The sequence below is a fragment of the Chiloscyllium punctatum genome, chromosome 17 (assembly GCF_047496795.1).
Source record: "Chiloscyllium punctatum isolate Juve2018m chromosome 17, sChiPun1.3, whole genome shotgun sequence".
Taxonomy (NCBI): domain Eukaryota; kingdom Metazoa; phylum Chordata; class Chondrichthyes; order Orectolobiformes; family Hemiscylliidae; genus Chiloscyllium; species Chiloscyllium punctatum.
The window spans coordinates 49,450,854-49,474,980 of NC_092755.1; the positions used below are offsets into that span (position 1 = coordinate 49,450,854).

A 24,127-nucleotide genomic window follows, 5' to 3' on the forward strand; every position below is an offset into this window, starting at 1 on the left:
GAGAGTGTGTGTGTGTGTGAGAGAGAGAGGTGTGTGTGTGTGAGATTGTGTGTGCCTGTGGGCGTGTGTGTGAGAGAGAGAGTGTGTGTTTGTGTGAAGGAGAGAGAGTGTGTATGTTAGCGTGTGTGTGTGTGAGAGAGAGTGCATGTGTGTGTGTGAGCGCAAGAGAGGCAGCGTGTACGTGTGTGTGTTTGTGTGTGTGAGAGTGAGAGAATGTGTGTGAGTATGTGTCTGAGAGTGTGTGTTTGTGTCTGTCTGTGTGTGTGTGAGTGAGAGTATGTATGTGTATATGTGTGTTTGAGAGAGAGAGGGTGTGAGTGTGTATATGAGTGTGTGGGCATGTGTGTGTGTGAGAAACAGAGAGGGAGAATTTGTAGGTGTGTTTGAGAGAGACAGAGTGTGTATGTGTGTGAGAGAGACAGAGTGTGCATGTGTGTGTGTAAGAGAGAGTGTGCATGTGTCTTTGTGTGTGAGAGAGTGAAAGAATGTGTGTGTTTGAGAGAGAGTGTGTTTGAGAGAGAGAGAGAATGTGTGTGTGTATGTGCGTGTATGTGTGTGTGTGAGTGAGAGTGGGTGCGTGTGAGAGAGAGAGAATTTGTATGTGTATGTCTGCAAGAGTGTGTTTGCGTGTGTCTGAGAGAGAGAGAGGAAGAATTTGTTTGTGTGTGTGAGATAGTGTGTGTGTGAGAGAGTGCGTGTGTCTGTGTGTGTGTAAGAGGGAGAAGTGTGTGTGTGTGAGTGAGAGTGTGTGTGTGAGAGAGACAGAGAAAGGGAGAATTTGTGTGTATGAGAGGGAGAGAGTGTGTTTGTGCGTGCATGTGAGAGAGAGAGTGTGTGTGTGAGAGACAGATAGAGAGTGTGTGTGCGTGTGCATGTGAGAGAGAGTGTGTGTGTGCGAGAGTGAGACTGTGAATGAGGGATTGTTGCTGAGTGTGAATGCAAGGGAGCTGCAGAAATGCGGAATTGCATTTTGTGTCTGCACAAGAGCAAGGTGACTAATTGTACAGAGTGAGAAAGACATCTGGAAAGGCATCTGCAGCAGCTTGTCAGGATGGCCGAGTGGTTTAAGGCGCCAGACTCAAGGAGTGTTAGTCCTTGCTCTGCATCTGGGCTTGTGAATTCTGGTCCCTTTCTAGGGGCGTGGGTTCAAATCCCACTCCTGACATTCTTCCCTTTTCCCCAAACAAACCTTCCCACACCCACACACTGCCCCCACATTTCACAGCTTCTTGGAGAGGAGTCGCTCCCCCTTCACAAAGATGGAAGAGTCCAACCTGTCACTTTCAAAGATAAGGCTGAGGCTTTTACAACAATCTTCAGCCGCAAGTGCCCACCGGATGATCTTACTCAGTCTCCCCCTGTGCTCCCCACCATCACAGACACCATTCTTCCAACAATTCCATTCACTCCGTGTCAGATCAAGAGACACTGGACACTGCAAAGGCTCTGTGCTCTGGCACTGCTCCTGAAGGCTGCTACTCCACAACATGCCCTTCCTCCAGCCAAGTTCTCCCAGGACAGTTACAACACTGGGATCGACCTGGCCATGTGGGAAATTATCCAGGTATGTCCTGGACATAAAAAGCAGGACAAATCCAACTCAGCCAATTCCTCTCCCATCCATCTGTTCCCAATCCTTGGTAAAGTGATGGAAGGGCTCACCAACAGTGCTATCACGCAGCACCTGCTCAGTGACACCCAGTTTGGCTTCCCCCAGGGTCACTCAGCTCCTGACCTGATTGTGTTTGTGTGTGTGTGTGAGAGAGAGAGATTGTGTGTGTGTGTGTGTGTGAGAGATAAAGATTGTGTGTGTGCCTGTGAGTGTGTGTGTGTTTGTGTGTGTGTGTGAAGGAGAGAGCGTGTGTGTGTTAGCATGTGTTTGTGTGCGTGTGAGAGAGAGTGTGTGTGTGTGTGAGAGAGAGAGGTGTGTGTGTGTGAGATTGTGTGTGCCTGTGGGCGTGTGTGTGAGAGAGAGAGTGTGTGTTTGTGTGAAGGAGAGAGAGTGTGTATGTTAGCGTGTGTGTGTGTGAGAGAGAGTGCATGTGTGTGTGTGAGCGCAAGAGAGGCAGCGTGTACGTGTGTGTGTTTGTGTGTGTGAGAGTGAGAGAATGTGTGTGAGTATGTGTCTGAGAGTGTGTGTTTGTGTCTGTCTGTGTGTGTGTGAGTGAGAGTATGTATGTGTATATGTGTGTTTGAGAGAGAGAGGGTGTGAGTGTGTATATGAGTGTGTGGGCATGTGTGTGTGTGAGAAACAGAGAGGGAGAATTTGTAGGTGTGTTTGAGAGAGACAGAGTGTGTATGTGTGTGAGAGAGACAGAGTGTGCATGTGTGTGTGTAAGAGAGAGTGTGCATGTGTCTTTGTGTGTGAGAGAGTGAAAGAATGTGTGTGTTTGAGAGAGAGTGTGTTTGAGAGAGAGAGAGAATGTGTGTGTGTATGTGCGTGTATGTGTGTGTGTGAGTGAGAGTGGGTGCGTGTGAGAGAGAGAGAATTTGTATGTGTATGTCTGCAAGAGTGTGTTTGCGTGTGTCTGAGAGAGAGAGAGGAAGAATTTGTTTGTGTGTGTGAGATAGTGTGTGTGTGAGAGAGTGCGTGTGTCTGTGTGTGTGTAAGAGGGAGAAGTGTGTGTGTGTGAGTGAGAGTGTGTGTGTGAGAGAGACAGAGAAAGGGAGAATTTGTGTGTATGAGAGGGAGAGAGTGTGTTTGTGCGTGCATGTGAGAGAGAGAGTGTGTGTGTGAGAGACAGATAGAGAGTGTGTGTGCGTGTGCATGTGAGAGAGAGTGTGTGTGTGCGAGAGTGAGACTGTGAATGAGGGATTGTTGCTGAGTGTGAATGCAAGGGAGCTGCAGAAATGCGGAATTGCATTTTGTGTCTGCACAAGAGCAAGGTGACTAATTGTACAGAGTGAGAAAGACATCTGGAAAGGCATCTGCAGCAGCTTGTCAGGATGGCCGAGTGGTTTAAGGCGCCAGACTCAAGGAGTGTTAGTCCTTGCTCTGCATCTGGGCTTGTGAATTCTGGTCCCTTTCTAGGGGCGTGGGTTCAAATCCCACTCCTGACATTCTTCCCTTTTCCCCAAACAAACCTTCCCACACCCACACACTGCCCCCACATTTCACAGCTTCTTGGAGAGGAGTCGCTCCCCCTTCACAAAGATGGAAGAGTCCAACCTGTCACTATCAAAGATAAGGCTGAGGCTTTTACAACAATCTTCAGCCGCAAGTGCCCACCGGATGATCTTACTCAGTCTCCCCCTGTGCTCCCCACCATCACAGACACCATTCTTCCAACAATTCCATTCACTCCGTGTCAGATCCAGAGACACTGGACACTGCAAAGGCTCTGTGCTCTGGCACTGCTCCTGAAGGCTGCTGCTCCACAACATGCCCTTCCTCCAGCCAAGTTCTCCCAGGACAGTGACAACACTGGGATCGACCTGGCCATGTGGGAAATTATCCAGGTATGTCCTGGACATAAAAAGCAGGACAAATCCAACTCAGCCAATTCCTCTCCCATCCATCTGTTCCCAATCCTCGGTAAAGTGATGGAAGGGCTCACCAACAGTGCTATCAAGCAGCACCTGCTCAGTGACTCCCAGTTTGGGTTCCCCCAGGGTCACTCAGCTCCTGACCTGATTGTGTTTGTGTGTGTGTGTGAGAGAGAGAGATTGTGTGTGTGTGTGTCAGAGAGATAAAGAGAGATTGTGTGTGCCTGTGAGTGTGTGTGTGTTTGTGTGTGTGTGTGAAGGAGAGAGCGTGTGTGTGTTAGCATGTGTTTGTGTGCGTGTGAGAGAGAGTGTGTGTGTGTGTGTGTGAGAGAGAGAGGTGTGTGTGTGTGTGTGAGATTGTGTGTGCCTGTGGGTGTGTGTGTTAGAGAGAGAGTGTGTGTTTGTGTGAAGGAGAGAGAGTGTGTATGTTAGCGTGTGTGTGTGTGAGAGAGAGTGCATGTGTGTGTGTGAGCGCAAGAGAGGCAGCGTGTACGTGTGTGTGTTTGTGTGTGTGAGAGTGAGAGAATGTGTGTGAGTATGTGTCTGAGAGTGTGTGTTTGTGTCTGTCAGTGTGTGTGTGAGTGAGAGTGTGTGTGAGAGAGAGTATGTATGTGTATATGTGTGTTTGAGAGAGAGAGGGTGTGAGTGTGTATATGAGTGTGTGGGCATGTGTGTGTGTGAGAAACAGAGAGGGAGAATTTGTAGGTGTGTTTGAGAGAGACAGAGTGTGTATGTGTGTGAGAGAGACAGAGTGTGCGTGTGTGTGTGGAAGAGAGAGTGTGCATGTGTGTTTGTGTGTGAGAGAGTGAAAGAATGTGTGTGTGTGATAGAGAGTGTGTTTGAGAGAGAGAGAGAATGTGTGTGCGAGAGAGAGAGAATGTGTGTGTGTATGTGCGTGTATGTGTGTGTGTGAGTGAGAGTGGGTGCGTGTGAGAGAGAGAGAATTTGTATGTGTATGTCTGCAAGAGTGTGTTTGCGTGTGTCTGAGAGAGAGAGAGGAAGAATTTGTTGGTGTGTGTGAGAAAGAGTGTGTGTGTGAGATAGTGTGTGTGTGAGAGAGACAGAGAAAGGGAGAATTTGTGTGTATGAGAGGGAGAGAGTGTGTTTGTGCGTGCATGTGAGAGAGAGAGTGTGTGTGTGAGAGACAGATAGAGAGTGTGTGTGCGTGTGCATGTGAGAGAGAGTGTGTGTGTGCGAGAGTGAGACTGTGTATGAGGGATTGTTGCTGAGTGTGAATGCAAGGGAGCTGCAGAAATGCGGAATTGCATTTTGTGTCTGCACAAGAGCAAGGTGACTTATTGTACAGAGTGAGAAGGACATCTGGAAAGGCATCTGCAGCCGCTTGTCAGGATGGCCGAGTGGTCTAAGGCGCCAGACTCAAGGAGTGTTAGTCCTTGCTCTGCATCTGGGCTTGTGAATTCTGGTCCCTTTCTAGGGGCGTGGGTTCAAATCCCACTCCTGACATTCTTCCCTTTTCCCCAAACAAACCTTCCCACACCCACACACTGCCCCCACATTTCACAGCTTCTTGGAGAGGAGTCGCTCCCCCTTCACAAAGATGGAAGAGTCCAACCTGTCACTATCAAAGATAAGGCTGAGGCTTTTACAACAATCTTCAGCCGCAAGTGCCCACCGGATGATCTTACTCAGTCTCCCCCTGTGCTCCCCACCATCACAGACACCATTCTTCCAACAATTCCATTCACTCCGTCTCAGATCAAGAGACACTGGACACTGCAAAGGCTCTGTGCTTTGGCACTGCTCCTGAAGGCTGCTACTCCACAACATGCCCTTCCTCCAGCCAAGTTCTCCCAGGACAGTGACAACACTGGGATCGACCTGGCCATGTGGGAAATTATCCAGGTATGTCCTGGACATAAAAAGCAGGACAAATCCAACTCAGCCAATTCCTCTCCCATCCATCTGTTCCCAATCCTCGGTAAAGTGATGGAAGGGCTCACCAACAGTGCTATCAAGCAGCACCTGCTCAGTGACACCCAGTTTGGCTTCCCCCAGGGTCACTCAGCTCCTGACCTGATTGTGTTTGTGTGTGTGTGTGAGAGAGAGAGATTGTGTGTGTGTGTGTGTGTGTGAGAGATAAAGATTGTGTGTGTGCCTGTGAGTGTGTGTGTGTTTGTGTGTGTGTGTGAAGGAGAGAGCGTGTGTGTGTTAGCATGGGTTTGTGTGCGTGTGAGAGAGAGTGTGTGTGTGTGTGAGAGAGAGAGGTGTGTGTGTGTGAGATTGTGTGTGCCTGTGGGCGTGTGTGTGAGAGAGAGAGTGTGTGTTTGTGTGAAGGAGAGAGAGTGTGTATGTTAGCGTGTGTGTGTGTGAGAGAGAGTGCATGTGTGTGTGTGAGCGCAAGAGAGGCAGCGTGTACGTGTGTGTGTTTGTGTGTGTGAGAGTGAGAGAATGTGTGTGAGTATGTGTCTGAGAGTGTGTGTTTGTGTCTGTCTGTGTGTGTGTGAGAGAGAGTATGTATGTGTATATGTGTGTTTGAGAGAGAGAGGGTGTGAGTGTGTATATGAGTGTGTGGGCATGTGTGTGTGTGAGAAACAGAGAGGGAGAATTTGTAGGTGTGTTTGAGAGAGACAGAGTGTGTATGTGTGTGAGAGAGACAGAGTGTGCGTGTGTGTGTGTAAGAGAGAGTGTGCATGTGTCTTTGTGTGTGAGAGAGTGAAAGAATGTGTGTGTGTGAGAGAGAGTGTGTTTGAGAGAGAGAGAATGTGTGTGCGAGAGAGAGAGAATGTGTGTGTGTATGTGCGTGTATGTGTGTGTGTGAGTGAGAGTGGGTGCGTGTGAGAGAGAGAGAATTTGTATGTGTATGTCTGCAAGAGTGTGTTTGCGTGTGTCTGAGAGAGAGAGAGGAAGAATTTGTTGGTGTGTGTGAGAAAGAGTGTGTGTGTGAGATAGTGTGTGTGTGAGAGAGTGCGTGTGTCTGTGTGTGTGTAAGAGGGAGAAGTGTGTGTGTGTGAGTGAGAGTGTGTGTGTGAGAGAGACAGAGAAAGGGAGAATTTGTGTGTATGAGAGGGAGAGAGTGTGTTTGTGCGTGCATGTGAGAGAGAGAGTGTGTGTGTGAGAGACAGATAGAGAGTGTGTGTGCGTGTGCATGTGAGAGAGAGTGTGTGTGTGCGAGAGTGAGACTGTGTATGAGGGATTGTTGCTGAGTGTGAATGCAAGGGAGCTGCAGAAATGCGGAATTGCATTTTGTGTCTGCACAAGAGCAAGGTGACTAATTGTACAGAGTGAGAAAGACATCTGGAAAGGCATCTGCAGCAGCTTGTCAGGATGGCCGAGTGGTCTAAGGCGCCAGACTCAAGGAGTGTTAGTCCTTGCTCTGCATCTGGGCTTGTGAATTCTGGTCCCTTTCTAGGGGCGTGGGTTCAAATCCCACTCCTGACATTCTTCCCTTTTCCCCAAACAAACCTTCCCACACCCACACACTGCCCCCACATTTCACAGCTTCTTGGAGAGGAGTCGCTCCCCCTTCACAAAGATGGAAGAGTCCAACCTGTCACTTTCAAAGATAAGGCTGAGGCTTTTACAACAATCTTCAGCCGCAAGTGCCCACCGGATGATCTTACTCAGTCTCCCCCTGTGCTCCCCACCATCACAGACACCATTCTTCCAACAATTCCATTCACTCCGTGTCAGATCAAGAGACACTGGACACTGCAAAGGCTCTGTGCTCTGGCACTGCTCCTGAAGGCTGCTGCTCCACAACATGCCCTTCCTCCAGCCAAGTTCTACCAGGACAGTGACAACACTGGGATCGACCTGGCCATGTGGGAAATTATCCAGGTATGTCCTGGACATAAAAAGCAGGACAAATCCAACTCAGCCAATTCCTCTCCCATCCATCTGTTCCCAATCCTCGGTAAAGTGATGGAAGGGCTCACCAACAGTGCTATCAAGCAGCACCTGCTCAGTGACACCCAGTTTGGCTTCCCCCAGGGTCACTCAGCTCCTGACCTGATTGTGTTTGTGTGTGTGTGTGAGAGAGAGAGATTGTGTGTGTGTGTGTGTGAGAGATAAAGATTGTGTGTGTGCCTGTGAGTGTGTGTGTGTTTGTGTGTGTGTGTGAAGGAGAGAGCGTGTGTGTGTTAGCATGTGTTTGTGTGCGTGTGAGAGAGAGTGTGTGTGTGTGTGAGAGAGAGAGGTGTGTGTGTGTGAGATTGTGTGTGCCTGTGGGCGTGTGTGTGAGAGAGAGAGTGTGTGTTTGTGTGAAGGAGAGAGAGTGTGTATGTTAGCGTGTGTGTGTGTGAGAGAGAGTGCATGTGTGTGTGTGAGCGCAAGAGAGGCAGCGTGTACGTGTGTGTGTTTGTGTGTGTGAGAGTGAGAGAATGTGTGTGAGTATGTGTCTGAGAGTGTGTGTTTGTGTCTGTCTGTGTGTGTGTGAGTGAGAGTATGTATGTGTATATGTGTGTTTGAGAGAGAGAGGGTGTGAGTGTGTATATGAGTGTGTGGGCATGTGTGTGTGTGAGAAACAGAGAGGGAGAATTTGTAGGTGTGTTTGAGAGAGACAGAGTGTGTATGTGTGTGAGAGAGACAGAGTGTGCGTGTGTGTGTGTAAGAGAGAGTGTGCATGTGTCTTTGTGTGTGAGAGAGTGAAAGAATGTGTGTGTGTGAGAGAGAGTGTGTGCGAGAGAGAGAGAATGTGTGTGTGTATGTGCGTGTATGTGTGTGTGTGAGTGAGAGTGGGTGCGTGTGAGAGAGAGAGAATTTGTATGTGTATGTCTGCAAGAGTGTGTTTGCGTGTGTCTGAGAGAGAGAGAGGAAGAATTTGTTGGTGTGTGAGAAAGAGTGTGTGTGTGAGATAGTGTGTGTGTGAGAGAGTGCGTGTGTCTGTGTGTGTGTAAGAGGGAGAAGTGTGTGTGTGTGAGTGAGAGTGTGTGTGTGAGAGAGACAGAGAAAGGGAGAATTTGTGTGTATGAGAGGGAGAGAGTGTGTTTGTGCGTGCATGTGAGAGAGAGAGTGTGTGTGTGAGAGACAGATAGAGAGTGTGTGTGCGTGTGCATGTGAGAGAGAGTGTGTGTGTGCGAGAGTGAGACTGTGTATGAGGGATTGTTGCTGAGTGTGAATGCAAGGGAGCTGCAGAAATGCGGAATTGCATTTTGTGTCTGCACAAGAGCAAGGTGACTAATTGTACAGAGTGAGAAAGACATCTGGAAAGGCATTTGCAGCAGCTTGTCAGGATGGCCGAGTGGTCTAAGGCGCCAGACTCAAGGAGTGTTAGTCCTTGCTCTGCATCTGGGCTTGTGAATTCTGGTCCCTTTCTAGGGGCGTGGGTTCAAATCCCACTCCTGACATTCTTCCCTTTTCCCCAAACAAACCTTCCCACACCCACACACTGCCCCCACATTTCACAGCTTCTTGGAGAGGAGTCGCTCCCCCTTCACAAAGATGGAAGAGTCCAACCTGTCACTTTCAAAGATAAGGCTGAGGCTTTTACAACAATCTTCAGCCGCAAGTGCCCACCGGATGATCTTACTCAGTCTCCCCCTGTGCTCCCCACCATCACAGACACCATTCTTCCAACAATTCCATTCACTCCGTCTCAGATCAAGAGACACTGGACACTGCAAAGGCTCTGTGCTCTGGCACTGATCCTGAAGGCTGCTACTCCACAACATGCCCTTCCTCCAGCCAAGTTCTCCCAGGACAGTTACAACACTGGGATCGACCTGGCCATGTGGGAAATTATCCAGGTATGTCCTGGACATAAAAAGCAGGACAAATCCAACTCAGCCAATTCCTCTCCCATCCATCTGTTCCCAATCCTCGGTAAAGTGATGGAAGGGCTCACCAACAGGGCTATCAAGCAGCACCTGCTCAGTGACACCCAGGTTGGCTTCCCCCAGGGTCACTCAGCTCCTGACCTGATTGTGTTTGTGTGTGTGTGTGTGAGAGAGAGAGAGATTGTGTGTGTGTGTGTGTGTGAGAGATAAAGATTGTGTGTGTGCCTGTGAGTGTGTGTGTGTTTGTGTGTGTGTGTGAAGGAGAGAGCGTGTGTGTGTTAGCATGTGTTTGTGTGCGTGTGAGAGAGAGTGTGTGTGTGTGTGAGAGAGAGAGGTGTGTGTGTGTGAGATTGTGTGTGCCTGTGGGCGTGTGTGTGAGAGAGAGAGTGTGTGTTTGTGTGAAGGAGAGAGAGTGTGTATGTTAGCGTGTGTGTGTGTGAGAGAGAGTGCATGTGTGTGTGTGAGCGCAAGAGAGGCAGCGTGTACGTGTGTGTGTTTTTGTGTGTGAGAGTGAGAGAATGTGTGTGAGCATGTGTCTGAGAGTGTGTGTTTGTGTCTGTCTGTGTGTGTGTGAGAGAGAGTATGTATGTGTATATGTGTGTTTGAGAGAGAGAGGGTGTGAGTGTGTATATGAGTGTGTGGGCATGTGTGTGTGTGAGAAACAGAGAGGGAGAATTTGTAGGTGTGTTTGAGAGAGACAGAGTGTGTATGTGTGTGAGAGAGACAGAGTGTGCATGTGTGTGTGTAAGAGAGAGTGTGCATGTGTCTTTCTTTGTGAGAGAGTGAAAGAATGTGTGTGTGTGAGAGAGAGTGTGTTTGAGAGAGAGAGAATGTGTGTGCGAGAGAGAGAGAATGTGTGTGTGTATGTGCGTGTATGTGTGTGTGTGAGTGAGAGTGGGTGCGTGTGAGAGAGAGAGAATTGGTATGTGTATGTCTGCAAGAGTGTGTTTGCGTGTGTCTGAGAGAGAGAGAGGAAGAATTTGTTGGTGTGTGTGAGAAAGAGTGTGTGTGTGAGATAGTGTGTGTGTGAGAGAGTGCGTGTGTCTGTGTGTGTGTAAGAGGGAGAAGTGTGTGTGTGTGAGTGAGAGTGTGTGTGTGAGAGAGACAGAGAAAGGGAGAATTTGTGTGTATGAGAGGGAGAGAGTGTGTTTGTGCGTGCATGTGAGAGAGAGAGTGTGTGTGTGAGAGACAGATAGAGAGTGTGTGTGCGTGTGCATGTGAGAGAGAGTGTGTGTGTGCGAGAGTGAGACTGTGTATGAGGGATTGTTGCTGAGTGTGAATGCAAGGGAGCTGCAGAAATGCGGAATTGCATTTTGTGTCTGCACAAGAGCAAGGTGACTAATTGTACAGAGTGAGAAAGACATCTGGAAAGGCATCTGCAGCAGCTTGTCAGGATGGCCGAGTGGTCTAAGGCGCCAGACTCAAGGAGTGTTAGTCCTTGCTCTGCATCTGGGCTTGTGAATTCTGGTCCCTTTCTGGGGGCGTGGGTTCAAATCCCACTCCTGACATTCTTCCCTTTTCCCCAAACAAACCTTCCCACACCCACACACTGCCCCCACATTTCACAGCTTCTTGGAGAGGAGTCGCTCCCCCTTCACAAAGATGGAAGAGTCCAACCTGTCACTATCAAAGATAAGGCTGAGGCTTTTACAACAATCTTCAGCCGCAAGTGCCCACCGGATGATCTTACTCAGTCTCCCCCTGTGCTCCCCACCATCACAGACACCATTCTTCCAACAATTCCATTCACTCCGTGTCAGATCAAGAGACACTGGACACTGCAAAGGCTCTGTGCTCTGGCACTGCTCCTGAAGGCTGCTGCTCCACAACATGCCCTTCCTCCAGCCAAGTTCTCCCAGGACAGTGACAACACTGGGATCGACCTGGCCATGTGGGAAATTATCCAGGTATGTCCTGGACATAAAAAGCAGGACAAATCCAACTCAGCCAATTCCTCTCCCATCCATCTGTTCCCAATCCTCGGTAAAGTGATGGAAGGGCTCACCAACAGTGCTATCAAGCAGCACCTGCTCAGTGACACCCAGTTTGGCTTCCCCCAGGGTCACTCAGCTCCTGACCTGATTGTGTTTGTGTGTGTGTGTGAGAGAGAGAGATTGTGTGTGTGTGTGTGTGTGAGAGATAAAGATTGTGTGTGTGCCTGTGAGTGTGTGTGTGTTTGTGTGTGTGTGTGAAGGAGAGAGCGTGTGTGTGTTAGCATGTGTTTGTGTGCGTGTGAGAGAGAGTGTGTGTGTGTGTGAGAGAGAGAGGTGTGTGTGTGTGAGATTGTGTGTGCCTGTGGGCGTGTGTGTGAGAGAGAGAGTGTGTGTTTGTGTGAAGGAGAGAGAGTGTGTATGTTAGCGTGTGTGTGTGTGAGAGAGAGTGCATGTGTGTGTGTGAGCGCAAGAGAGGCAGCGTGTACGTGTGTGTGTTTGTGTGTGTGAGAGTGAGAGAATGTGTGTGAGTATGTGTCTGAGAGTGTGTGTTTGCGTCTGTGTGTGTGTGTGTGAGTGAGAGTATGTATGTGTATATGTGTGTTTGAGAGAGAGAGGGTGTGAGTGTGTATATGAGTGTGTGGGCATGTGTGTGTGTGAGAAACAGAGAGGGAGAATTTGTAGGTGTGTTTGAGAGAGACAGAGTGTGTATGTGTGTGAGAGAGACAGAGTGTGCGTGTGTGTGTGTAAGAGAGAGTGTGCATGTGTCTTTGTGTGTGAGAGAGTGAAAGAATGTGTGTGTGTGAGAGAGAGTGTGTTTGAGAGAGAGAGAATGTGTGTGCGAGAGAGAGAGAATGTGTGTGTGTATGTGCGTGTATGTGTGTGTGTGAGTGAGAGTGGGTGCGTGTGAGAGAGAGAGAATTTGTATGTGTATGTCTGCAAGAGTGTGTTTGCGTGTGTCTGAGAGAGAGAGAGGAAGAATTTGTTGGTGTGTGTGAGAAAGAGTGTGTGTGTGAGATAGTGTGTGTGTGAGAGAGTGCGTGTGTCTGTGTGTGTGTAAGAGGGAGAAGTGTGTGTGTGTGAGTGAGAGTGTGTGTGTGAGAGAGACAGAGAAAGGGAGAATTTGTGTGTATGAGAGGGAGAGAGTGTGTTTGTGCGTGCATGTGAGAGAGAGAGTGTGTGTGTGAGAGACAGATAGAGAGTGTGTGTGCGTGTGCATGTGAGAGAGAGTGTGTGTGTGCGAGAGTGAGACTGTGTATGAGGGATTGTTGCTGAGTGTGAATGCAAGGGAGCTGCAGAAATGCGGAATTGCATTTTGTGTCTGCACAAGAGCAAGGTGACTAATTGTACAGAGTGAGAAAGACATCTGGAAAGGCATCTGCAGCAGCTTGTCAGGATGGCCGAGTGGTCTAAGGCGCCAGACTCAAGGAGTGTTAGTCCTTGCTCTGCATCTGGGCTTGTGAATTCTGGTCCCTTTCTAGGGGCGTGGGTTCAAATCCCACTCCTGACATTCTTCCCTTTTCCCCAAACAAACCTTCCCACACCCACACACTGCCCCCACATTTCACAGCTTCTTGGAGAGGAGTCGCTCCCCCTTCACAAAGATGGAAGAGTCCAACCTGTCACTTTCAAAGATAAGGCTGAGGCTTTTACAACAATCTTCAGCCGCAAGTGCCCACCGGATGATCTTACTCAGTCTCCCCCTGTGCTCCCCACCATCACAGACACCATTCTTCCAACAATTCCATTCACTCCGTGTCAGATCAAGAGACACTGGACACTGCAAAGGCTCTGTGCTCTGGCACTGCTCCTGAAGGCTGCTGCTCCACAACATGCCCTTCCTCCAGCCAAGTTCTACCAGGACAGTGACAACACTGGGATCGACCTGGCCATGTGGGAAATTATCCAGGTATGTCCTGGACATAAAAAGCAGGACAAATCCAACTCAGCCAATTCCTCTCCCATCCATCTGTTCCCAATCCTCGGTAAAGTGATGGAAGGGCTCACCAACAGTGCTATCAAGCAGCACCTGCTCAGTGACACCCAGTTTGGCTTCCCCCAGGGTCACTCAGCTCCTGACCTGATTGTGTTTGTGTGTGTGTGTGAGAGAGAGAGATTGTGTGTGTGTGTGTGTGAGAGATAAAGATTGTGTGTGTGCCTGTGAGTGTGTGTGTGTTTGTGTGTGTGTGTGAAGGAGAGAGCGTGTGTGTGTTAGCATGTGTTTGTGTGCGTGTGAGAGAGAGTGTGTGTGTGTGTGAGAGAGAGAGGTGTGTGTGTGTGAGATTGTGTGTGCCTGTGGGCGTGTGTGTGAGAGAGAGAGTGTGTGTTTGTGTGAAGGAGAGAGAGTGTGTATGTTAGCGTGTGTGTGTGTGAGAGAGAGTGCATGTGTGTGTGTGAGCGCAAGAGAGGCAGCGTGTACGTGTGTGTGTTTGTGTGTGTGAGAGTGAGAGAATGTGTGTGAGTATGTGTCTGAGAGTGTGTGTTTGTGTCTGTCTGTGTGTGTGTGAGTGAGAGTATGTATGTGTATATGTGTGTTTGAGAGAGAGAGGGTGTGAGTGTGTATATGAGTGTGTGGGCATGTGTGTGTGTGAGAAACAGAGAGGGAGAATTTGTAGGTGTGTTTGAGAGAGACAGAGTGTGTATGTGTGTGAGAGAGACAGAGTGTGCGTGTGTGTGTGTAAGAGAGAGTGTGCATGTGTCTTTGTGTGTGAGAGAGTGAAAGAATGTGTGTGTGTGAGAGAGAGTGTGTGCGAGAGAGAGAGAATGTGTGTGTGTATGTGCGTGTATGTGTGTGTGTGAGTGAGAGTGGGTGCGTGTGAGAGAGAGAGAATTTGTATGTGTATGTCTGCAAGAGTGTGTTTGCGTGTGTCTGAGAGAGAGAGAGGAAGAATTTGTTGGTGTGTGAGAAAGAGTGTGTGTGTGAGATAGTGTGTGTGTGAGAGAGTGCGTGTGTCTGTGTGTGTGTAAGAGGGAGAAGTGTGTGTGTGTGAGTGAGAGTGTGTGTGTGAGAGAGACAGAGAAAGGGAGAATTTGTGTGTATGAGAGGGAGAGAGTGTGTTTGTGCGTGCATGTGAGAGAGAGAGTGTGTGTGTGAGAGACAGATAGAGAGTGTGTGTGCGTGTGCATGTGAGAGAGAGTGTGTGTGTGCGAGAGTGAGACTGTGTATGAGGGATTGTTGCTGAGTGTGAATGCAAGGGAGCTGCAGAAATGCGGAATTGCATTTTGTGTCTGCACAAGAGCAAGGTGACTAATTGTACAGAGTGAGAAAGACATCTGGAAAGGCATTTGCAGCAGCTTGTCAGGATGGCCGAGTGGTCTAAGGCGCCAGACTCAAGGAGTGTTAGTCCTTGCTCTGCATCTGGGCTTGTGAATTCTGGTCCCTTTCTAGGGGCGTGGGTTCAAATCCCACTCCTGACATTCTTCCCTTTTCCCCAAACAAACCTTCCCACACCCACACACTGCCCCCACATTTCACAGCTTCTTGGAGAGGAGTCGCTCCCCCTTCACAAAGATGGAAGAGTCCAACCTGTCACTTTCAAAGATAAGGCTGAGGCTTTTACAACAATCTTCAGCCGCAAGTGCCCACCGGATGATCTTACTCAGTCTCCCCCTGTGCTCCCCACCATCACAGACACCATTCTTCCAACAATTCCATTCACTCCGTCTCAGATCAAGAGACACTGGACACTGCAAAGGCTCTGTGCTCTGGCACTGATCCTGAAGGCTGCTACTCCACAACATGCCCTTCCTCCAGCCAAGTTCTCCCAGGACAGTTACAACACTGGGATCGACCTGGCCATGTGGGAAATTATCCAGGTATGTCCTGGACATAAAAAGCAGGACAAATCCAACTCAGCCAATTCCTCTCCCATCCATCTGTTCCCAATCCTCGGTAAAGTGATGGAAGGGCTCACCAACAGTGCTATCAAGCAGCACCTGCTCAGTGACACCCAGGTTGGCTTCCCCCAGGGTCACTCAGCTCCTGACCTGATTGTGTTTGTGTGTGTGTGTGTGAGAGAGAGAGAGATTGTGTGTGTGTGTGTGTGTGAGAGATAAAGATTGTGTGTGTGCCTGTGAGTGTGTGTGTGTTTGTGTGTGTGTGTGAAGGAGAGAGCGTGTGTGTGTTAGCATGTGTTTGTGTGCGTGTGAGAGAGAGTGTGTGTGTGTGTGAGAGAGAGAGGTGTGTGTGTGTGAGATTGTGTGTGCCTGTGGGCGTGTGTGTGAGAGAGAGAGTGTGTGTTTGTGTGAAGGAGAGAGAGTGTGTATGTTAGCGTGTGTGTGTGTGAGAGAGAGTGCATGTGTGTGTGTGAGCGCAAGAGAGGCAGCGTGTACGTGTGTGTGTTTTTGTGTGTGAGAGTGAGAGAATGTGTGTGAGCATGTGTCTGAGAGTGTGTGTTTGTGTCTGTCTGTGTGTGTGTGAGAGAGAGTATGTATGTGTATATGTGTGTTTGAGAGAGAGAGGGTGTGAGTGTGTATATGAGTGTGTGGGCATGTGTGTGTGTGAGAAACAGAGAGGGAGAATTTGTAGGTGTGTTTGAGAGAGACAGAGTGTGTATGTGTGTGAGAGAGACAGAGTGTGCATGTGTGTGTGTAAGAGAGAGTGTGCATGTGTCTTTCTTTGTGAGAGAGTGAAAGAATGTGTGTGTGTGAGAGAGAGTGTGTTTGAGAGAGAGAGAATGTGTGTGCGAGAGAGAGAGAATGTGTGTGTGTATGTGCGTGTATGTGTGTGTGTGAGTGAGAGTGGGTGCGTGTGAGAGAGAGAGAATTGGTATGTGTATGTCTGCAAGAGTGTGTTTGCGTGTGTCTGAGAGAGAGAGAGGAAGAATTTGTTGGTGTGTGTGAGAAAGAGTGTGTGTGTGAGATAGTGTGTGTGTGAGAGAGTGCGTGTGTCTGTGTGTGTGTAAGAGGGAGAAGTGTGTGTGTGTGAGTGAGAGTGTGTGTGTGAGAGAGACAGAGAAAGGGAGAATTTGTGTGTATGAGAGGGAGAGAGTGTGTTTGTGCGTGCATGTGAGAGAGAGAGTGTGTGTGTGAGAGACAGATAGAGAGTGTGTGTGCGTGTGCATGTGAGAGAGAGTGTGTGTGTGCGAGAGTGAGACTGTGTATGAGGGATTGTTGCTGAGTGTGAATGCAAGGGAGCTGCAGAAATGCGGAATTGCATTTTGTGTCTGCACAAGAGCAAGGTGACTAATTGTACAGAGTGAGAAAGACATCTGGAAAGGCATCTGCAGCAGCTTGTCAGGATGGCCGAGTGGTCTAAGGCGCCAGACTCAAGGAGTGTTAGTCCTTGCTCTGCATCTGGGCTTGTGAATTCTGGTCCCTTTCTAGGGGCGTGGGTTCAAATCCCACTCCTGACATTCTTCCCTTTTCCCCAAACAAACCTTCCCACACCCACACACTGCCCCCACATTTCACAGCTTCTTGGAGAGGAGTCGCTCCCCCTTCACAAAGATGGAAGAGTCCAACCTGTCACTATCAAAGATAAGGCTGAGGCTTTTACAACAATCTTCAGCCGCAAGTGCCCACCGGATGATCTTACTCAGTCTCCCCCTGTGCTCCCCACCATCACAGACACCATTCTTCCAACAATTCCATTCACTCCGTGTCAGATCAAGAGACACTGGACACTGCAAAGGCTCTGTGCTCTGGCACTGCTCCTGAAGGCTGCTGCTCCACAACATGCCCTTCCTCCAGCCAAGTTCTCCCAGGACAGTGACAACACTGGGATCGACCTGGCCATGTGGGAAATTATCCAGGTATGTCCTGGACATAAAAAGCAGGACAAATCCAACTCAGCCAATTCCTCTCCCATCCATCTGTTCCCAATCCTCGGTAAAGTGATGGAAGGGCTCACCAACAGTGCTATCAAGCAGCACCTGCTCAGTGACACCCAGTTTGGCTTCCCCCAGGGTCACTCAGCTCCTGACCTGATTGTGTTTGTGTGTGTGTGTGAGAGAGAGAGATTGTGTGTGTGTGTGTGTGTGAGAGATAAAGATTGTGTGTGTGCCTGTGAGTGTGTGTGTGTTTGTGTGTGTGTGTGAAGGAGAGAGCGTGTGTGTGTTAGCATGTGTTTGTGTGCGTGTGAGAGAGAGTGTGTGTGTGTGTGAGAGAGAGAGGTGTGTGTGTGTGAGATTGTGTGTGCCTGTGGGCGTGTGTGTGAGAGAGAGAGTGTGTGTTTGTGTGAAGGAGAGAGAGTGTGTATGTTAGCGTGTGTGTGTGTGAGAGAGAGTGCATGTGTGTGTGTGAGCGCAAGAGAGGCAGCGTGTACGTGTGTGTGTTTGTGTGTGTGAGAGTGAGAGAATGTGTGTGAGTATGTGTCTGAGAGTGTGTGTTTGCGTCTGTGTGTGTGTGTGTGAGTGAGAGTATGTATGTGTATATGTGTGTTTGAGAGAGAGAGGGTGTGAGTGTGTATATGAGTGTGTGGGCATGTGTGTGTGTGAGAAACAGAGAGGGAGAATTTGTAGGTGTGTTTGAGAGAGACAGAGTGTGTATGTGTGTGAGAGAGACAGAGTGTGCGTGTGTGTGTGTAAGAGAGAGTGTGCATGTGTCTTTGTGTGTGAGAGAGTGAAAGAATGTGTGTGTGTGAGAGAGAGTGTGTTTGAGAGAGAGAGAATGTGTGTGCGAGAGAGAGAGAATGTGTGTGTGTATGTGCGTGTATGTGTGTGTGTGAGTGAGAGTGGGTGCGTGTGAGAGAGAGAGAATTTGTATGTGTATGTCTGCAAGAGTGTGTTTGCGTGTGTCTGAGAGAGAGAGAGGAAGAATTTGTTGGTGTGTGTGAGAAAGAGTGTGTGTGTGAGATAGTGTGTGTGTGAGAGAGTGCGTGTGTCTGTGTGTGTGTAAGAGGGAGAAGTGTGTGTGTGTGAGTGAGAGTGTGTGTGTGAGAGAGACAGAGAAAGGGAGAATTTGTGTGTATGAGAGGGAGAGAGTGTGTTTGTGCGTGCATGTGAGAGAGAGAGTGTGTGTGTGAGAGACAGATAGAGAGTGTGTGTGCGTGTGCATGTGAGAGAGAGTGTGTGTGTGCGAGAGTGAGACTGTGTATGAGGGATTGTTGCTGAGTGTGAATGCAAGGGAGCTGCAGAAATGCGGAATTGCATTTTGTGTCTGCACAAGAGCAAGGTGACTAATTGTACAGAGTGAGAAAGACATCTGGAAAGGCATCTGCAGCAGCTTGTCAGGATGGCCGAGTGGTCTAAGGCGCCAGACTCAAGGAGTGTTAGTCCTTGCTCTGCATCTGGGCTTGTGAATTCTGGTCCCTTTCTAGGGGTGTGGGTTCAAATCCCACTCCTGACATTCTTCCCTTTTCCCCAAACAAACCTTCCCACACCCACACACTGCCCCCACATTTCACAGCTTCTTGGAGAGGAGTCGCTCCCCCTTCACAAAGATGGAAGAGTCCAACCTGTCACTATCAAAGATAAGGCTGAGGCTTTTACAACAATCTTCAGCCGCAAGTGCCCACCGGATGATCTTACTCAGTCTCCCCCTGTGCTCCCCACCATCACAGACACCATTCTTCCAACAATTCCATTCACTCCGTGTCAGATCAAGAGACACTGGACACTGCAAAGGCTCTGTGCTCTGGCACTGCTCCTGAAGGCTGCTGCTTCACAACATGCCCTTCCTCCAGCCAAGTTCTACCAGGACAGTGACAACACTGGGATCGACCTGGCCATGTGGGAAATTATCCAGGTATGTCCTGGACATAAAAAGCAGGACAAATCCAACTCAGCCAATTCCTCTCCCATCCATCTGTTCCCAATCCTCGGTAAAGTGATGGAAGGGCTCACCAACAGTGCTATCAAGCAGCACCTGCTCAGTGACACCCAGTTTGGCTTCCCCCAGGGTCACTCAGCTCCTGACCTGATTGTGTTTGTGTGTGTGTGTGAGAGAGAGAGATTGTGTGTGTGTGTGAGAGATAAAGATTGTGTGTGTGCCTGTGAGTGTGTGTGTGTTTGTGTGTGTGTGTGAAGGAGAGAGCGTGTGTGTGTTAGCATGTGTTTGTGTGCGTGTGAGAGAGAGTGTGTGTGTGTGTGAGAGAGAGAGGTGTGTGTGTGTGAGATTGTGTGTGCCTGTGGGCGTGTGTGTGAGAGAGAGAGTGTGTGTTTGTGTGAAGGAGAGAGAGTGTGTATGTTAGCGTGTGTGTGTGTGAGAGAGAGTGCATGTGTGTGTGTGAGCGCAAGAGAGGCAGCGTGTACGTGTGTGTGTTTGTGTGTGTGAGAGTGAGAGAATGTGTGTGAGTATGTGTCTGAGAGTGTGTGTTTGTGTCTGTCTGTGTGTGTGTGAGTGAGAGTATGTATGTGTATATGTGTGTTTGAGAGAGAGAGGGTGTGAGTGTGTATATGAGTGTGTGGGCATGTGTGTGTGTGAGAAACAGAGAGGGAGAATTTGTAGGTGTGTTTGAGAGAGACAGAGTGTGTATGTGTGTGAGAGAGACAGAGTGTGCGTGTGTGTGTGTAAGAGAGAGTGTGCATGTGTGTTTGTGTGTGAGAGAGTGAAAGAATGTGTGTGTGTGATAGAGAGTGTGTTTGAGAGAGAGAGAATGTGTGTGCGAGAGAGAGAGAATGTGTGTGTGTATGTGCGTGTATGTGTGTGTGTGAGTGAGAGTGGGTGCGTGTGAGAGAGAGAGAATTTGTATGTGTATGTCTGCAAGAGTGTGTTTGCGTGTGTCTGAGAGAGAGAGAGGAAGAATTTGTTGGTGTGTGTGAGAAAGAGTGTGTGTGTGAGATAGTGTGTGTGTGAGAGAGTGCGTGTGTCTGTGTGTGTGTAAGAGGGAGAAGTGTGTGTGTGTGAGTGAGAGTGTGTGTGTGAGAGAGACAGAGAAAGGGAGAATTTGTGTGTATGAGAGGGAGAGAGTGTGTTTGTGCGTGCATGTGAGAGAGAGAGTGTGTGTGTGAGAGACAGATAGAGAGTGTGTGTGCGTGTGCATGTGAGAGAGAGTGTGTGTGCGAGAGTGAGACTGTGAATGAGGGATTGTTGCTGAGTGTGAATGCAAGGGAGCTGCAGAAATGCGGAATTGCATTTTGTGTCTGCACAAGATCAAGGTGACTAATTGTACAGAGTGAGAAAGACATCTGGAAAGGCATCTGCAGCAGCTTGTCAGGATGGCCGAGTGGTCTAAGGCGCCAGACTCAAGGAGTGTTAGTCTTTGCTCTGCATCTGGGCTTGTGAATTCTGGTCCCTTTCTAGGGGCGTGGGTTCAAATCCCACTCCTGACATTCTTCCCTTTTCCCCAAACAAACCTTCCCACACCCACACACTGCCCCCACATTTCACAGCTTCTTGGAGAGGAGTCGCTCCCCCTTCACAAAGATGGAAGAGTCCAACCTGTCACTATCAAAGATAAGGCTGAGGCTTTTACAACAATCTTCAGCCGCAAGTGCCCACCGGATGATCTTACTCAGTCTCCCCCTGTGCTCCCCACCATCACAGACACCATTCTTCCAACAATTCCATTCACTCCGTGTCAGATCAAGAGACACTGGACACTGCAAAGGCTCTGTGCTCTGGCACTGCTCCTGAAGGCTGCTGCTTCACAACATGCCCTTCCTCCAGCCAAGTTCTACCAGGACAGTGACAACACTGGGATCGACCTGGCCATGTGGGAAATTATCCAGGTATGTCCTGGACATAAAAAGCAGGACAAATCCAACTCAGCCAATTCCTCTCCCATCCATCTGTTCCCAATCCTCGGTAAAGTGATGGAAGGGCTCACCAACAGTGCTATCAAGCAGCACCTGCTCAGTGACACCCAGTTTGGCTTCCCCCAGGGTCACTCAGCTCCTGACCTGATTGTGTTTGTGTGTGTGTGTGAGAGAGAGAGATTGTGTGTGTGTGTGAGAGATAAAGATTGTGTGTGTGCCTGTGAGTGTGTGTGTGTTTGTGTGTGTGTGTGAAGGAGAGAGCGTGTGTGTGTTAGCATGTGTTTGTGTGCGTGTGAGAGAGAGTGTGTGTGTGTGTGAGAGAGAGAGGTGTGTGTGTGTGAGATTGTGTGTGCCTGTGGGCGTGTGTGTGAGAGAGAGAGTGTGTGTTTGTGTGAAGGAGAGAGAGTGTGTATGTTAGCGTGTGTTTGTGTGAGAGAGAGTGCATGTGTGTGTGTGAGCGCAAGAGAGGCAGCGTGTACGTGTGTGTGTTTGTGTGTGTGAGAGTGAGAGAATGTGTGTGAGTATGTGTCTGAGAGTGTGTGTTTGTGTCTGTCTGTGTGTGTGTGAGTGAGAGTATGTATGTGTATATGTGTGTTTGAGAGAGAGAGGGTGTGAGTGTGTATATGAGTGTGTGGGCATGTGTGTGTGTGAGAAACAGAGAGGGAGAATTTGTAGGTGTGTTTGAGAGAGACAGAGTGTGTATGTGTGTGAGAGAGACAGAGTGTGCGTGTGTGTGTGGAAGAGAGAGTGTGCATGTGTGTTTGTGTGTGAGAGAGTGAAAGAATGTGTGTGTGTGATAGAGAGTGTGTTTGAGAGAGAGAGAATGTGTGTGCGAGAGAGAGAGAATGTGTGTGTGTATGTGCGTGTATGTGTGTGTGTGAGTGAGAGTGGGTGCGTGTGTGAGAGAGAGAATTTGTATGTGTATGTCTGCAAGAGTGTGTTTGCGTGTGTCTGAGAGAGAGAGAGGAAGAATTTGTTGGTGTGTGTGAGAAAGAGTGTGTGTGTGAGATAGTGTGTGTGTGAGAGAGACAGAGAAAGGGAGAATTTGTGTGTATGAGAGGGAGAGAGTGTGTTTGTGCGTGCATGTGAGAGAGAGAGTGTGTGTGTGAGAGACAGATAGAGAGTGTGTGTGCGTGTGCATGTGAGAGAGAGTGTGTGTGTGCGAGAGTGAGACTGTGTATGAGGGATTGTTGCTGAGTGTGAATGCAAGGGAGCTGCAGAAATGCGGAATTGCATTTTGTGTCTGCACAAGAGCAAGGTGACTAATTGTACAGAGTGAGAAGGACATCTGGAAAGGCATCTGCAGCAGCTTGTCAGGATGGCCGAGTGGTCTAAGGCGCCAGACTCAAGGAGTGTTAGTCCTTGTTCTGCATCTGGGCTTGTGAATTCTGGTCCCTTTCTAGGGGCGTGGGTTCAAATCCCACTCCTGACATTCTTCCCTTTTCCCCAAACAAACCTTCCCACACCCACACACTGCCCCCACATTTCACAGCTTCTTGGAGAGGAGTCGCTCCCCCTTCACAAAGATGGAAGAGTCCAACCTGTCACTATCAAAGATAAGGCTGAGGCTTTTACAACAATCTTCAGCCGCAAGTGCCCACCGGATGATCTTACTCAGTCTCCCCCTGTGCTCCCCACCATCACAGACACCATTCTTCCAACAATTCCATTCACTCCGTCTCAGATCAAGAGACACTGGACACTGCAAAGGCTCTGTGCTCTGGCACTGCTCCTGAAGGCTGCTGCTCCACAACATGCCCTTCCTCCAGCCAAGTTCTCCCAGGACAGTGACAACACTGGAATCGACCTGGCCATGTGGGAAATTATCCAGGTATGTCCTGGACATAAAAAGCAGGACAAATCCAACTCAGCCAATTCCTCTCCCATCCATCTGTTCCCAATCCTCGGTAAAGTGATGGAAGGGCTCACCAACAGTGCTATCAAGCAGCACCTGCTCAGTGACACCCAGTTTGGCTTCCCCCAGGGTCACTCAGCTCCTGACCTGATTGTGTTTGTGTGTGTGTATGAGAGAGAGAGATTGTGTGTGTGTGTGAGAGATAAAGATTGTGTGTGTGCCTGTGAGTGTGTGTGTGTTTGTGTGTGTGTGTGAAGGAGAGAGCGTGTGTGTGTTAGCATGTGTTTGTGTGTGTGTGAGAGAGAGAGGTGTGTGTGTGTGAGATTGTGTGTGCCTGTGGGCGTGTGTGTGAGAGAGAGAGTGTGTGTTTGTGTGAAGGAGAGAGAGTGTGTATGTTAGCGTGTGTGTGTGTGAGAGAGAGTGCATGTGTGTGTGTGAGCGCAAGAGAGGCAGCGTGTACGTGTGTGTGTTTGTGTGTGTGAGAGTGAGAGAATGTGTGTGAGTATGTGTCTGAGAGTGTGTGTTTGTGTCTGTCTGTGTGTGTGTGAGTGAGAGTATGTATGTGTATATGTGTGTTTGAGAGAGAGAGGGTGTGAGTGTGTATATGAGTGTGTGGGCATGTGTGTGTGTGAGAAACAGAGAGGGAGAATTTGTAGGTGTGTTTGAGAGAGACAGAGTGTGTATGTGTGTGAGAGAGACAGAGTGTGCGTGTGTGTGTGTAAGAGAGAGTGTGCATGTGTCTTTGTGTGTGAGAGAGTGAAAGAATGTGTGTGTGTGAGAGAGAGTGTGTTTGAGAGAGAGAGAATGTGTGTGCGAGAGAGAGAGAATGTGTGTGTGTATGTGCGTGTATGTGTGTGTGTGAGTGAGAGTGGGTGCGTGTGAGAGAGAGAGAATTTGTATGTGTATGTCTGCAAGAGTGTGTTTGCGTGTGTCTGAGAGAGAGAGAGGAAGAATTTGTTGGTGTGTGTGAGAAAGAGTGTGTGTGTGAGATAGTGTGTGTGTGAGAGAGTGCGTGTGTCTGTGTGTGTGTAAGAGGGAGAAGTGTGTGTGTGTGAGTGAGAGTGTGTGTGTGAGAGAGACAGAGAAAGGGAGAATTTGTGTGTATGAGAGGGAGAGAGTGTGTTTGTGCGTGCATGTGAGAGAGAGAGTGTGTGTGTGAGAGACAGATAGAGAGTGTGTGTGCGTGTGCATGTGAGAGAGAGTGTGTGTGTGCGAGAGTGAGACTGTGTATGAGGGATTGTTGCTGAGTGTGAATGCAAGGGAGCTGCAGAAATGCGGAATTGCATTTTGTGTCTGCACAAGAGCAAGGTGACTAATTGTACAGAGTGAGAAGGACATCTGGAAAGGCATCTGCAGCAGCTTGTCAGGATGGCCGAGTGGTCTAAGGCGCCAGACTCAAGGAGTGTTAGTCCTTGTTCTGCATCTGGGCTTGTGAATTCTGGTCCCTTTCTAGGGGCGTGGGTTCAAATCCCACTCCTGACA

General features: G+C 49.1%; 13 non-coding genes across 13 annotated transcripts; all 13 read left to right on the forward strand.

Annotated features, from left to right (window-relative positions):
* Window positions 1-1,045: 1,045 nt before the first annotated feature.
* On the forward strand, window positions 1,046-1,165 carry trnal-caa (transfer RNA leucine (anticodon CAA)). The gene is made up of 2 exons: window positions 1,046-1,083; window positions 1,120-1,165. It is a non-coding gene; the product is annotated as a tRNA-Leu (tRNA).
* Window positions 1,166-2,940: 1,775 nt separating this feature from the next.
* trnal-caa (transfer RNA leucine (anticodon CAA)) lies at window positions 2,941-3,060 on the forward strand. The gene is made up of 2 exons: window positions 2,941-2,978; window positions 3,015-3,060. It is a non-coding gene; the product is annotated as a tRNA-Leu (tRNA).
* Window positions 3,061-4,830: 1,770 nt separating this feature from the next.
* trnal-caa (transfer RNA leucine (anticodon CAA)) lies at window positions 4,831-4,950 on the forward strand. Its single transcript has 2 exons — window positions 4,831-4,868; window positions 4,905-4,950. It is a non-coding gene; the product is annotated as a tRNA-Leu (tRNA).
* Window positions 4,951-6,765: 1,815 nt separating this feature from the next.
* Window positions 6,766-6,885, forward strand: trnal-caa (transfer RNA leucine (anticodon CAA)). The gene is made up of 2 exons: window positions 6,766-6,803; window positions 6,840-6,885. It is a non-coding gene; the product is annotated as a tRNA-Leu (tRNA).
* Window positions 6,886-8,672: 1,787 nt separating this feature from the next.
* trnal-caa (transfer RNA leucine (anticodon CAA)) lies at window positions 8,673-8,792 on the forward strand. The gene is made up of 2 exons: window positions 8,673-8,710; window positions 8,747-8,792. It is a non-coding gene; the product is annotated as a tRNA-Leu (tRNA).
* Window positions 8,793-10,609: 1,817 nt separating this feature from the next.
* On the forward strand, window positions 10,610-10,729 carry trnal-caa (transfer RNA leucine (anticodon CAA)). The gene is made up of 2 exons: window positions 10,610-10,647; window positions 10,695-10,729. It is a non-coding gene; the product is annotated as a tRNA-Leu (tRNA).
* A 1,813-nt stretch (window positions 10,730-12,542) lies between these two features.
* On the forward strand, window positions 12,543-12,662 carry trnal-caa (transfer RNA leucine (anticodon CAA)). The gene is made up of 2 exons: window positions 12,543-12,580; window positions 12,617-12,662. It is a non-coding gene; the product is annotated as a tRNA-Leu (tRNA).
* A 1,787-nt stretch (window positions 12,663-14,449) lies between these two features.
* trnal-caa (transfer RNA leucine (anticodon CAA)) lies at window positions 14,450-14,569 on the forward strand. The gene is made up of 2 exons: window positions 14,450-14,487; window positions 14,524-14,569. It is a non-coding gene; the product is annotated as a tRNA-Leu (tRNA).
* Window positions 14,570-16,386: 1,817 nt separating this feature from the next.
* Window positions 16,387-16,506, forward strand: trnal-caa (transfer RNA leucine (anticodon CAA)). Its single transcript has 2 exons — window positions 16,387-16,424; window positions 16,461-16,506. It is a non-coding gene; the product is annotated as a tRNA-Leu (tRNA).
* A 1,813-nt stretch (window positions 16,507-18,319) lies between these two features.
* On the forward strand, window positions 18,320-18,439 carry trnal-caa (transfer RNA leucine (anticodon CAA)). Its single transcript has 2 exons — window positions 18,320-18,357; window positions 18,394-18,439. It is a non-coding gene; the product is annotated as a tRNA-Leu (tRNA).
* Window positions 18,440-20,244: 1,805 nt separating this feature from the next.
* Window positions 20,245-20,364, forward strand: trnal-caa (transfer RNA leucine (anticodon CAA)). The gene is made up of 2 exons: window positions 20,245-20,282; window positions 20,319-20,364. It is a non-coding gene; the product is annotated as a tRNA-Leu (tRNA).
* Window positions 20,365-22,102: 1,738 nt separating this feature from the next.
* On the forward strand, window positions 22,103-22,222 carry trnal-caa (transfer RNA leucine (anticodon CAA)). Its single transcript has 2 exons — window positions 22,103-22,140; window positions 22,177-22,222. It is a non-coding gene; the product is annotated as a tRNA-Leu (tRNA).
* A 1,785-nt stretch (window positions 22,223-24,007) lies between these two features.
* Window positions 24,008-24,127, forward strand: trnal-caa (transfer RNA leucine (anticodon CAA)). Its single transcript has 2 exons — window positions 24,008-24,045; window positions 24,082-24,127. It is a non-coding gene; the product is annotated as a tRNA-Leu (tRNA).